Genomic DNA, 14,699 nt, shown 5'->3' on the forward strand with positions numbered 1-14,699 from the left:
TTTTCAATTAATAGAAGTTAAAAATGTATAAATAAATCTGAACTGATCCCACTAAAAATTAAATATGCTTAAGTGTTCGTTCACATAATTATTTTCATGTGTTTTATGAGTTACATTCTATTCTCTCTTTACCGTTGATTTAAATAAAACACTAATTAAAATGCTGAATATTGATAACAAATTTATTTTATTATATTATTTCTGGTATATATATATATATATATACATATGTATAATTAATTGTATGTACATTTTATTATGGGATTTTTTTGTCATAGTTGATCGAAAGTGTTGCTCGCAGGTAGGATGACAAACTTTTCAATCGATCTATTATAAGTAATAACAGAATATTTAATTAAATATATTAATTACTTCGTTAATTGTGAAATTTAGTTTATTTTGGTAGTTTGCTTTTGATCAGTAGCGCAGATAATTATAAAATCATATAACTTACAGAATTTGTGAATGTGAATAAATTCGAAAATATTTTATTGTATATCACTAAAATTAATTATGCACAAATAAAGTGCTAACTTTATTACAACATACTTTATTCATAAATAACATACTTTTCGAAAGGTCTTGTACCATTCGGTTTTGTAAAAAAAGTTACGCATGTTCAGTAAAAAACTTACGAGTTACGCCATATACCATATTCAATGAACTGTTTAAATCATTCGTCCTCAAGGAAGAGCGCTATTATTTATCTGTCATAATTTTATTATTTCAATTATAAGATAGATAATGGATTCATTAGAAAAACTCTATATTTGACCAGCTAGTATTTACGCTGATTTCATATTATTCACATTTTCCCAATTAAATGCTAAAAAAAAATCCCTTTTCTTATTTTCATCTTTCGAAGTTCTACTCAAATAAGTGGTTGAGTCTAACAACGCAAAATGCATATTTTTCTCTTATGTTCGTTCATTGGCCTTAAGATTTTGGCCAGCAGTGTTTGTGTGTCGTTTGTGTTTATTCGTGCGGCGAAGACTGCTGAGCCTATCAGCGTGCGTTAAACATCTTGAAAGTATATCGCTCATGACTGAGGCGCAAAGTTTGGTAGTAAATGCCAGATAATCTGATGCTCTTTATTATGCTAATTTAATTTGAGCTGCGCATTTTTCATAGTTATTTTATAGTTATAAAGACCATTTTATGATTGGTAGATTCAACCATCACAAACAATGTCTTTTGGTTACCTTAATAGAGACTGGATTTTTGAGTAGTTTATTTACTTAGAATTAATGCATAAATTATTTTATTTTTCAAAACCGTTTATTGTTTCTCGCTTTACAAATTCGTCCTAAACGTTGAATAAGATAATATTTTCAGTTGATTATGTAATACGAATACACCAATATCGGAATATCTGTGATAAGTTTATCGGTCTATTAGCTATCTTTATTTAAGATACAAAATCCAAAGACCCAAAAATTAACTGACAATACTTTTTTTTTTTTTTTTGCTTCTACTTCTGTTATATTTTATTTTTGATATTCAAATACATGAACTGGGGATTCACTGAACAAACTTTTGTACAGTTGCTATCCTAATTATTTAACATAAGGGATATCTTACAACATCGATTTGTGAGCTCGTGTGTGTGTTAATACCATATGGAACTTTTTATATCTTATTTTTTGCCATTAGAAGTCAATTTTAAGATTGGATGTTTTAACCATTCCTGGCACTTTAATGTGGTTTTGAATTAAGCACAAAGCTACTCAAAGGGCTATTTGTGTTCTGCCCACCACGGGTATTGAAGCCCGGTTTTTAGCGTTGTAAGTCCGCAGACATATCGTTGAACCACTGGAGTCCCCAGCACTTTAAAATGTTGGTGCGTCACAAAAGTGGCCACCAATAACAGGTACTACCGACTAGTTGCCTTTTTCCTGTTACATAGTTCAAGGTGAAGGCTGGTATATCTGGAAATCAGGATATTTCACATTGTAATTTATCCCATACAGACAAGATAATAATTCAGAAAAAAGTTTGATTCTGACTAAACCACCATTGGTATGTCTGCTAGAAAGCAGGAGGGTTAATTTTCTTTTTAATTATTTAATTTCTTGAAAATTATCAGTGCTTAGCTCATGTGAGTGTGTTTTTAAGTATTTTCTATAGACTCAAAAATAAATTACGCAGAAAACCTTGTTCGGACTTTCTCTCATGTTTTGGTTAATTCTAAGTTTATATGAGAATTCTTTTTTTCTGATTCGTAAGTTGAAGGTTTTATCGTCATATAATATTTATCATTATCATTAATACAGTTGTCGTGCTGCGACTCTCAGTACACATTTTTAAAAAACCACGGGTATCGAAACCCGGTTTCTAGTGTGGTAAGCCCGCACACATGCCGTTGTACCTCCGAGAGGTTATTTTACTTTTGCCTGGAGACGAAAAGAAATATACTATAAGTCTCGTTTACTTCTTGTCACGGTTGGCATGGCCGAGCGCGTAAGGCGTGCGACTCGTAATCCGAGGGTCGCGGGTTCGCGCCCGCGTCGCGCTAAACATGCTCGCCCTCCCAACCGTGGGGATGTATAATGTTACGGTCAATCCCACTATTCGTTGGTAAAAGAGTAGCCCAAGAGTTAGCGGTGGGTGGTGATGACTAGCTGCCTTCTCTCTAGTCTTACACTGCTAAATTAGGAACGGCTAGCACAGATAGCCCTCGAGTAGCTTTGTGCGAAATTCCAACAAACAAACAAACAAAACTTCATGTCACATCATTTGAAAGTGATAACTGACTGAATGTTTATTTACTTGCATTACATATCCTTCCTTACTGCCCCCCGCTAGTACAGCGGTATGTCTCCGGATTTAAAACGCTAAAATCAGGGTTTCGATTCCCCTCGATTGACTCAGCAGATAGCTCTTTGTGGCTTTGCTGTAAGAAAACACAGACTCATATGTGTTCTGTCCTATTTCGAAACGTACCTGTAATTGATATTAACTTACATACTTGTTTTTGACTCGAAAAATATTCTTGTCCTTGTTTTTGAATTTTTCTCGCAAAGCCACACGAGTGCTATCTGCGCTAGCCGTCCCTAGTTTTGCAGTGTAAGTCTAGAGGTAAGGCAGCTACTCATCACCACCCACCGCCAACTCTTGGGCTACTCTTTTGCCAACGAATAATGGGATTGACTGCAAATTATAACAGTCTTACGGCTGAAAGGACGAGCATGTTTGGTTGGATTTGATTTCAACCGGCGACCCTCGGATTACGAGTCGAGTTCCTTAACTACCTGGCCATGCCGGGCCCCCGTTAGAGATGGAAAACTGATTTCAATATATAACAAGATTATGATTTTGTTTCGATGTGTTTTTCTTATCTTTTTCTTCTGTTAATTTTCGATTAAGTACAATAATAATGCTTTGTATATTTATTTAGCATCTAACAATTATATATTTTGTTGAATAAATTATTTCAAGACATTCTCTTTGTCATAATAGTTACCAAATCGTTGAATACAAAATGCAAGGAACAGCATGGCCATGTGGTTAAGACACTCAGCACGTAATCGGGTTCGAATCCTCCATCACATCAAACATGCTTGCCCTTTCAGTTGACGGTGGGTGGTGATGACTAGCTGCCTTTCCTCTACTCTCACACTGATAAATTAAGGACGACTAGTGCAGATAGCCCTCGTGTAGATTTGGGCGAAATTTAAAACAAACCGAATAAAATGCAATAAATAAAATATCAATATTCAGCATTTTAATTAGTGTTTTTAATTAAATCAACGGTAAAGAGAGAATAGAATGTAACTCATAAAACACATGAAAATAATTATGTGAACGAACACTTAAGCATATTTAATTTTTAGTGGGATCAGTTAAGATTTATTTATACAATTTTTAACTTCTATTAATTGAAAATATCACAAGAATCTAAACAAACTCATTCAGAACGTTAGTTATTAATCACACGTTATACCAACGATAATAAACGACATAACAATGTGATGCTGTTAATAATAAAAGTACAATTACCTGGTATTGTATTGATATCCATTTGCCTGTATTTAAAAATAAAACTTCATTGAGAGATAATTATTTAACGAGTTCTAGTACTTATTAACGAGTAGTCGACTCGTCTTAACAATAATTTTTACTGTTTTACCAATCACATTAGATGGCGCCACTATCAACATCTCTTTCTCTCTCGTATTTGGGTATACATGTATGTTTACCCAGAAGGGTCAAGTACACTTGACCTCTTCCTTCTTTCTATTCGTTGTTAGTGTGAAAAACTGCTTATTATGTTAATAATTATTACATTAGGGCCAGCGTAATTCACATTTACTCGGGCACCTTTCCATGTATATTGCGTTATCAGTTCCTTCACTTTTGTCTCGGACATAGGTGGCCTGTTTTATCATGTCATTTGATAATTATTACATACGTATAATATATATTTTTAGTTTATTTCATTATTTAATTTGTATAAGTAATTGTACCTTTATGAGCTAATATATAAATTAATCGGGATGAGGTGTTTTGGACCATCTTCATCATATATGCAGTATCTGCCGAGTTCGCACAATAGTTCATTTTTCTCCAAAATTTATTAAAATATTTCATTGTACTGTGTAGCAGTCTACCTGCTATTGTTTGTGTGTTTGAATATTTATCCATAAACTTTCAAGAGGTGGTTTTAGGTACTTCATATGCAGTCATAAGTAGTGTATTTAGTAATGACTGTAATTTGGTTTTCAATTGTTCTTCACTTACGTTAATCCATGCTGGAGCTGTATGGTCTATTACAGGTCTTATATACATGTTTTGTAATTTTAGTTTTTATATTATTTACATGGTTTGTCCAGGTAAATTTAGAATCATGCGTTAATCCTAGGAATTTTGGAGATATAGCAGTCTGGTAAAGTGCTCCATTCATGTAAATCTCTGGTTGTGCTTTGTATTGTTTCGTTGACTTTGGAAATATCGCGAGTTGTGTTTTTGCTGTGTTTATTTTGATTCTATATTTTTGTCAATACTCGCATATTCTGTTTAGTTGCGGTTGTATGTTTGTGGCTGCTATTGCTGGTGTTGGGAACTTTTCCAGATTGCTACATCATCTGCGAACTGTGGCGAGTGTCCATGATTTGGATCTTTAAGTGGCATATTATTGACACACATGGTGAAGAGAATAGGGCGAGCCACTCCTCCTTCACGGACGCCAGCTTCTAGTGTGAAATACTCCGAGAAAGTTCCATCTACATTTACTTTACATGGTCTGTTTTTCAAACAGTTAGAGAGCCAGAAAATAACTCCACGCGATCGTCCCATTTCACTCATATGGAACAGGAGACCATTGTGCCATACAGTGATGAATGTGTTCATGAGGTCGAGGAAGCAAGCGACAGTGCATTCTTCTTTATCAAAGCTATTCATTATTGTTTCAGTTAATCTAACTAAATGATCTGTCGTATGTCTAAATTTTCTGAATCCGTTTTGTTCCTCAAGTAATTTTGATGTTTCTTTCAAAAATGTCGAGACTGTTACTGATTATTCGTTCAAGAATTTTGCCTACACAGCTGGTTAGGTTGATTTGTCGATAACTCTGTGGTTTATTGACTGGCTTACCTTCGTTATGGAACATTAATATATTAGCTTGCTACCAAGAAACTGGGATGTAGCCAGAGTGAAGTGATAAATTAAAGATTGCTATCAGATGATCCAAAAATTTCCGAGTGCCATTTTGATGAGAATTGCTTGTATGCTGTCATTTTCTGGGGATTTGTTTTTTGAGTTCTTAAATCCTTGTTTGAGTTCTATGATGGTGACTTTTGTGATGAGCAATAGATTGCTATAGTCATCTGTGTTAATGGTGTTATTGCTGTTAATATTTACTGGGAAATATGGTTCGTATATCTCTGTGTTATTTGTTACATGATTGTTTACTGTATTATAAAAATATTTTTTCAGTCTGGGTCATTATGGTTTAGAAGTGTTTTGTAGTTGTTTGAACTTTGTTAATGTGCGCTAAGGTGTTATTATGTTCAAGGTTGTGAGACCGAAACATCCTATGTTCGGTTTTTTTATTTAGTTGAGAGCAGAAGTTATCCCATTTTTCTTATTTTAACAATTTAATTTCAGTTCTGATTTTATTTGTGATACTGTTTATTTGAGTTTTTTTATTTCCATATTTTTTTTACCATGAACTGTTTTCTTAATTGTATTCGTTGTTTTATCAAAGTTATTTGTTCTTTGTTTGGTTTCTATGCGTTATTAATTGTTTTATGTTGTTGGTTTGGTATAGTATACGTTTCTGCCTTTTTGTTGGCACACCGTAATTATTTGACTATAGCTGTCGATTTCTGATTTCTAATAGATTGTATATTTAATGTTATCTGGAAATATGTCTCTAATTCTCTTTGATATTCTAGCCAATTGGCTTTTCTATACTCGAATCTGTCTTGTTTAAAGGTTTTATCTTTATGGGAAGCACACCTAACAGGTAGATGATCACTGTCTACATCTTTTCCCACATTAAAATTTAATAACTTTTGTCTGATATTAAAGGAGGTGAGGCAGATATCTAAGATATAACTTGTATTTGTATCATACGAATTATAAGTAGGTATTTTGTCATTTAACATTGCCATGTTATTATCCTCGATGAATTGTAACAGGTGTCTTCAATTTGTGTTTGTGGACAAACATCCAAAGCCTGTTGGTTTGTTTTGAATTTTGCGCTTTGCTAGTTGAGGGCTACAACGCTAGCTCTCCTTATTTAGCAGTAATAGACCGAGGGTAGGCAGATGGTCAACACCACCCATCACCAACACTTGGGCTATTCTTTTACGAAACAATAGCGAAATTGACCATGATGTTATGACGCTCCCATGTTCTGAAAAGGTGAACATGTTCGAAAGTCGTGTTTGGGATTCGAGACAAGCACATTATGTAGTAGTCGAACGCTACTTTTCCATCAGATCACGCCATATCTACGTGTTTAATAAAATATTTATTGTTTGTACTTCATGTTGTCTTGCTTTTTAATAATTTAAATAAAATTAGATCAGCCTGGCATGGCCAAGTGGTTAGGGCGCTCGACTCGTAATCTCAGAGTCGAGGGTTTGAATCCCGTCACACCAAACTTACTCTCTCTTTCGAAACTAGGGTCGTTATAACGTGACGGTCAATCCCACTATGCGTTGGTATAAGAGCAGCCCAAGAGTTGACAGAGAGTAGTGATGACTAGCTGCCTTCCCTCTAGTCTTATACTGCTAAATTAGAGACGGCTAGCACAGATAGTACTTGTGTAGCTTTGCGCGAAATTCAAATCAAACCAAACTTTACACATTACACTAACATAGATATGTTGATATAAATACAGCTGAATAATTCCTCAAAAGTTTTATTATATACATGTCTTATGAACTTGACAACTTTAACTTTAATTAAGCTGCGTTAAGCGTCTTTCACATCAATCACAGGTCACAATAAGTAGGTTATATGTAAAAAGTAACGTAATTTTTTACATTCTTTTAGTAATAGTTTTTAATTGAAACATACCTTCATACCAACTTCAGACGAACAAAACTGTCTGAGCAATACAAGTTGAAGAGAGTTTTATTATAAAGGTAAAAAAACTTGTGAATGTGAGGCATACAAAATTATCTAGTACCGTGAGTATCATATAACAAGGGTTGGTTTGGTTTGGTTTGAATTTTCGCGCAAAGCTACTCGAGGGCTATCTGCGCTCGCCGTTCCTACTTTAGCAGTGTAAGATTGACAGAGGAAGATAGTCATCACCGCCTATCGCCAACTCTTGGGCTACTCTTTTACCAACGAATAATGGGATTGACCGTCACATAATAACGCCCCCACGGCTGAAAGGACGAGCATTTTGGTTTAACGCGGACTTGAAACCGCGATTCTCAGATTACGAGTCGATAAACAAAAAGGGAATTTTAACTGTCACAGACGTTTTTCACCTATATCGTGTTACATTTTCTTTCATCTATAACATGAATTATGATTCATATTTTGAGACTTTGAGAGCCTTTAGTCGCTCTGATAATTTTGTTATTGAGCTTGTCTTGAACTATTTTTTCCTGTTTTGTGTATATTTCATCAATTAACTCTTTTCTTTTAATTTTATAATCATCATAATCGTGGATCATTATCATTTTCTTCTTTTGTTGCATGTTTGTTAGAAGTAAATTTCAATTTAAAATGCTAAAATTCGGAGCCTTGTTCCACTCTGTGTACAGAATGCAGATCACCCATTGTTTGTGCTTGTGTTCAAAAGTCACCAAACATTGTTTTAATACCTTTGAAATAAAGATCATTAAGTTGGTTTGTTTTATGTTGTTTGTTTATGGTCAGCAGATTTGTTTTATATTGTTTGTTTGTGATAAATAGATTTGTTATATAATTATTTATCTGTGATAAGTAGATTTGTTTTATATTCTTTGTTCATGATAAATATATTTGTTTTATATTATTTGTTTATGATAAGTAGATTTCCTTTATATTGTTTATTTATGATAAGTAGATTTGTTTTATATTAATTCTTTTTGATAAGTAGGTTTATTTTATATTGTTTGTTTATGATGAATAGATTTGTTTTATATTGTTTGTTTATACTCAGTATATTTGTTTTATATCAGTTATTATAACAAGGAGATTTGCTTTTTGTTGTTTTCTTATCACTGGTACATTTGTATTATATTGTTTGTTTATAACAAATAGATTTGTTTGCTGTTGTTTGCTTATAATTGCTACATTTTTATTATATTGTTTGTTTATAATAATAAATAAAGAATTAAACATTAGAAAAACCAAAACAAGCGTAAAAGTAATAACTTACGTCGGTTTGTTTTACTTGGAGGGAAATAAATATTTTTTGTTATTCATTGTTTATATTAATGTTATGATGATTAATACCACATCGACTTTTTGCTTAAATCTGATAGCTAATAACGTTAAAATTCAGACATCGAAACCCACAGTAAGTGGAAAAAAGGTAGATATTATGTAAAAACTTTATATAGAACAGCAAACAAAAGCAGCATAAGCTTATTACAGCTTCATAAAGAAATAAAGATAGTTTGTTTGTTTTTCGTATGGCAAAGCCACAAAGGGCTATCTGCTCAGCCCACCGAGGAGAATGGAACCGCTGATTTTAGCGTTGTAAATCCGGAGACATACCGCTGTACTTACGGGGTGCAGAAATAAAGATAATTTGTTCCATAATATTTCTTTAAAAAATTGGTAAACTAAATTGCATATCTTTGTGTCTATTGTTCAGAAGCAATGAGAAAATATTTTCATTTATCTAATGTTACTAACAGTATTTGTTTAATCACTTATGTACATATTCCAGTTTCTCAATCAGTTATTTTAGTTCGTCTGAACTTGTTTTCTTTCGTTGCTCAGTTTGAACAAATAGTCATGACGTAGCTATCACATTTCACAGAAGAAGAAAAAAGAAAAAAATGAGTCTCCAATGGGCAAGTGTCCAACTAATTGATACGTACAAATATTTTTAAATAGATTTTCAACCCTTTAGATAATGAACTCGGTCATTAAGCAAATTCTTTACTCTGAAAAATTAATTAAAAAAAAACATTATTTTCAGAAAGTTTCGAAAAATAAACAAACGAAAATTTAATCATGTCATCACTGTTATTTCACTCCAGTGTACATTATCCGCCTTTTCTTGTCAGCTTTCCAACGTATACATTTTAATACCTCTTACTGCAAGTGCCTTTTTAAGGTTGATCCAACTACATTAGTCACATGGACAAAAATGAATGCTTCAGTGTTTATAAAATAACATTTACATGGGAGTAATTTATTTTCCTTATTTCCATATTATTTTCGTTTTCAGGGTAAGTAGAGAAAAAAAGAAATGTTTCGTTTTCTCAATAATAATTTGTTGTTTGGAATTAAGCAGGAAGATACACATCAGGCTATTTGTGCTCTGAAAATTACAGATATTGAAATTGGTTTTTAGTGGTGTAAGTCTGCAGACATACCAGTGTGCCACTGGAATTAGACAGAGGATAATAAATAATAAATTGACACTTCTACTGATACCAGAAAGTGTTCACTTAGACGTGTCAAATAATCTTTTTCTGTCAGTTTTATTCACTTATCTTATGTTTAAGCAAGCAAAAGGAAATCAATATTTAACTTCTACAATAATAAAATCAATTAGAACAATCTCTTTGACCCCAGAATAATCTCCCAGTGATAAAAAACATCCTTCAGTACAATCTTTAGAACGGGTAACAAAAATAAACCATAGACATATATATCCAAACGCTTAAAATAATCTATGTTTAACCTTCATATAATATTTAACTATTATATTATTTTGCCTCAATGAGACCAGAATTATTATGTACAAATGTTTCATGTTAAAATCTAATCTGAACACTCAAGACATTAGGGTTATATGGTTAACAATGTATAAATTATGATTTTTTTTCTTGTTTTTAACATTTTTATTTGTGCATTCTGTTTGTTTCTCAGAAAAAAAATATTGAAATACTCAAATCGATTTATAAACCAGTTAAAATTGTCTTGAGTTTGTTCAATTTTGATAAACATGATTTTAACGATTTAGATTACCAGTTGACGATTTTAAGTTGTTTTAAACTTCGTTGTTTCTCTCTTTATATAGCAATTCACTTGATGCTTATGTTTAAGTGTTGCTAGAAACCAAGAAAAAAAACACACTTGTTAATAAAAATGACTTATCTTTGAGATAATTCGATGCTATTTTTTCTCGTATTTTGACGTCATTTGTGATGTAAGTTATAAAAGTATTTCTCAATTAGTTCCAAAACATATACTCTTCAAGATGCATATCATATTCAAAAGAATCGTGTACAAATGAGTCTGAAACATTGCTTAAAGGCGTTTCCATGTTTGTTAGGATCTCATTTCTGTTTGAAGACACGAGAAAAGCAGTTTTAGATACATTTAAAAACATTCTTTATTGATGTAGCTTGAGACATGGAGTTTTCAGCATCTTGTTTGCGTTTAAGGGTCGAATACTTTTAGACGTTTAGAAGAATTTCAATGGCCTAGAGTGTACTAGGAAGTTCTGAGTAGAAGTCTCAGTATGACAACTGATATCCATGTAAACAACTTGACTTCAGTTTCGATTTCGTTCAAAACAACATATTGCCACTGTGTAAAACCTTGACTTTTAATTTTGTGAAATGTGAAGGCTCAGTCAAATTTAACAGGCTTAGTTAAGCCTAACACACAAAGTTTTAGGTGTTACTTTAAAGTTATATCATTCATTATACGATACTCTCATATGGTTCATTTCAAAACATCTCTGCCACAATTTATTAGACTGGCCTGTTGATTTAGTAATAGTATCTGCATATCCTAATAAACTTATTGCAATGTCCGAAAAACTAAATCTGTCATTCTTAATACTTGACGTCAGAACATAAATCACACTTAGAATTCATACACTTCGTTGTAAAAGTTGAGTTTGAATTTTTTTGAGATATATCTTCTTATGATAATACAAAAACGACTTTTATCAAAAAACATACAAAGTATAGCATATTAGGCCTTTTCTCAGAAGAACTAACCATCCTACCCCTAATCCCCAATTATATTTTATAACTATAACAGATAATGTGTGTTTGTTTTTCTTATAGCAAAGCCACATCGGGCTATCTGCTGAGTCCACCGAGTGGAATCGAACCAGCGATTTTAGCGTTGTAAGTCCGTAGACTTACCGCTATACCAGCGGAGGACAAAGTAAAGCGAAAGCTATCGACTTAGTGCAACAAGTTTTCTTTTGTGGTAAGTTTTAATTTTTGTCTCTCGTCAGTGAATATAAAGTTGAATATCTCGTTCTTCAGACGAGTGCTGTAGAACAAAGTTAATAGTAAAGAATTTTCTTTCAACAACCTTAGTTATTTTAATCGTCTGATCTCGGAAACAGGAACCTTCTTAAAGTCTTGTCTCAGGACCAAGGTGCGCCTAATCCTGTTTTTCCGTACCTAAGAGGAATTACGAAAATCTTTGTTTTAGGAACTTGAAAGATAACATACAATAATGAAACGAAAGAACAACTTTATGAAGATATTTTTGTTTTACCTACGGTTTCGCCGTTAATAAAAACTAACGAAAATATTCCAAAAAATAATAATGTAGAGGTTCAAAGCAAGCTTTATCTTAATCTACACATGAATACAATCCATTAATAAAAGGTAAAACATTGTATGCCATGAACTGATTAAAGAAATTTATTAAATAACGAATAGTTATAAGTTGGTTTGTTTTTTAATTTTGCGCAAAGCTACACGAGGGCTATATGTGTTATCCGCCCATAATTTAGCAAAGTAAGAAGGCAACTATTCATCACCACCCACCGCCAACTCTTGGGCTACTCTTTTACCGACGAATAGTGGGATTGACCGTCACATTATAATGCCCCCACGGCTGAAAGGACGAGCATTTTCGATGCGACTGGGATTCGAACCCGCAACCCTCAAATTATGAATCGAACGCCTTAACCTATCTGGCCATGCTAGGCTAGTTATAAGTTGGTACTAAAGCTGTAAAATTGCTTGTTATTAATAACTTAAGAAGGAGATCTAAGTTTGTTTAGTCCTAAAAATACGAAAAAAATAGATATTTCGTTAAAGTGGATATGTTTCGTCTTCTCCTTTTTAACGTTTTTAAATTTAATAATAATTGTAAAAGTACCTCGGTTTAATATTTTGTAGACCCCAATCTACTGCCTGGTAGGTTTCCCTTCAACACCAACATAATTAATGTGGGCTTTTCAATGAGTTATTTTGTTTCCTGAAATACATCGACGCCTAGTGACACAGAGACATATCTGCGGACTTACAAAGCTGGAAACCGGCTTTTGAAACACGTAGTGAGCAAAGCACAGACAGCCCTTTGCGTAGCTTTGTGTTTAACATCAAACAATCCTGAGATATATCAACATAAGTAAATGTCGTATGTAATGAATTTATAACATAAGTATCGAAACTTTCAAAAGGACAAATTATTTCAGCGGTTACATTAAATATGACGTATGATACAACATACACCTTTGTTATTAAAATAACTAACATTGTTACGTAGAACTGAATGCACAAGAGCCTATTAAACATATATAAAAAAAGCTAAGTTTAGTTTAGTTTGTTTGGGAATTTCGCGCAAAGCTACACGAGAATTTTCTGCGTTAGCTATCCCTAAATAAGCAGCATAAGACCAGAAGGAAGGTAGCTTGTGATCACCACACACCCTAAGTCCTAGGCTACTCCTTTAACAACAAATATTAAGATTGATCGTGACATTATAACGTCCACCAAGCTGAAAAAGCGAGCATACTTCTTGTAACAAGGATTCGAATACTCGACCCTCAAATTAGGAGTCGAGCGCTCTACCCAAGTGGCAGCTAAAACATAACACGAAAACAAAGATGAAATATGAATTTTTGAATTTCAATTTGTATGTTCCTCGAGATTAGATTATGATGCTCTAGTAATCTATGAAAAAATCTAAGAGCCATATCGTATCTTCATCAGCCTCCACAGCTGCTAAATCTTTTCTTGGAGGAACCATCCACCCCTTCATTCCTCCTAAATGTTGAACGTAAAAGAATAAAATGAATTTTTCGACTGGGCCTTTTTTCAGAAATATCTTTCATTTACCTAAATTATTCGTATTTAATTAAGTTTTGCTTCATAATAAACTGAACTAGCATATAAGAACTAAACTTTTGTCCCTCTAACTGAGGGTGCGTGTCCTTTCTTACAGCAAAGCCACATCGGGATATCTGCTGAGTTCACCAAAGGGAATCGAACACCTGATTTTAACGTTGTATATCCTCAGACGTACTGCTGTACTAGCAGGGGACCCCTGCAACTCTTAACAGTTTTGATAAATCTTATTAAATAGAACAATAAAATATGAAACTGTTTTCCTGCATCACAGTAAGACTGTCACCATGCAGGAAATATGGAAGTGTTAAAGTAAAGTAAAGCTGTTTCAGTTACTTATTGAAAAGAAAACGACGAAAATAGGTCAATAAAATATTATATGTTGGGACTGTAATTGCCAAAAAAATGTAGAAATCTATAAATTTAAGTTTAATTTTTTTAATGTTTTGAACTCGTGATTTCATTTGATAAATGGAAGTTTCCTATAACAATTTTCTGGAATATAGTGCCATCTAGTGTGACTCAGACAGTATAAAAAGAAAGAAAAAAGATTTATTTTATGTATGTTGACTAAAAATATTTTAATTTAAGATTATGATAAATAATCATTTCTGACTGCAGATGGTAGTAAAGTATCAATAGGGAACTTTTATTAGCCTGACAGCCACTGCTTTCATTTGTTAAAATGAAAATAGATCGTTAGATGTCCTAGTATCTAGTAAAAAATTGTATTATGAAATAAAGCTTGTACAGTCGCCAATCGTTCATCATATCTTATAAACGTATTTTGGGGGCCTGGCATGGCCTAGCGCGTTAAGGCGTGCGCTTCGTAATCTGAGTGTCGCGGATTCGCGCCCGAGTCGCGCCAAACATGCTCGCCCTCCCAGCCGTGAGGGCGTTATAATGTGACGGTCAATCCCACTTTTCGTTGGTAAAAGAGTAGCCCAAGAGTTGGCGGTGGATGGATATGACTAGCTCCCTTCCCTCTAGTCTTACACTGCTAAATTAGGGACGGCTAGCACA

The 14,699-nt window shown here is 33.3% G+C and overlaps 1 long non-coding RNA gene across 1 annotated transcript; it reads left to right on the plus strand.

The window, feature by feature from the left end:
- Window positions 1-5,780: 5,780 nt before the first annotated feature.
- On the plus strand, window positions 5,781-14,187 carry LOC143251511 (uncharacterized). The gene is made up of 3 exons (XR_013028611.1): window positions 5,781-5,870; window positions 11,649-11,796; window positions 13,774-14,187. It is a non-coding gene; the product is annotated as an uncharacterized LOC143251511 (long non-coding RNA).
- Window positions 14,188-14,699: the final 512 nt, after the last annotated feature.

This window comes from Tachypleus tridentatus, chromosome 6, assembly GCF_004210375.1.
Source record: "Tachypleus tridentatus isolate NWPU-2018 chromosome 6, ASM421037v1, whole genome shotgun sequence".
Classification (NCBI taxonomy): Eukaryota; Metazoa; Arthropoda; class Merostomata; order Xiphosura; family Limulidae; genus Tachypleus; species Tachypleus tridentatus.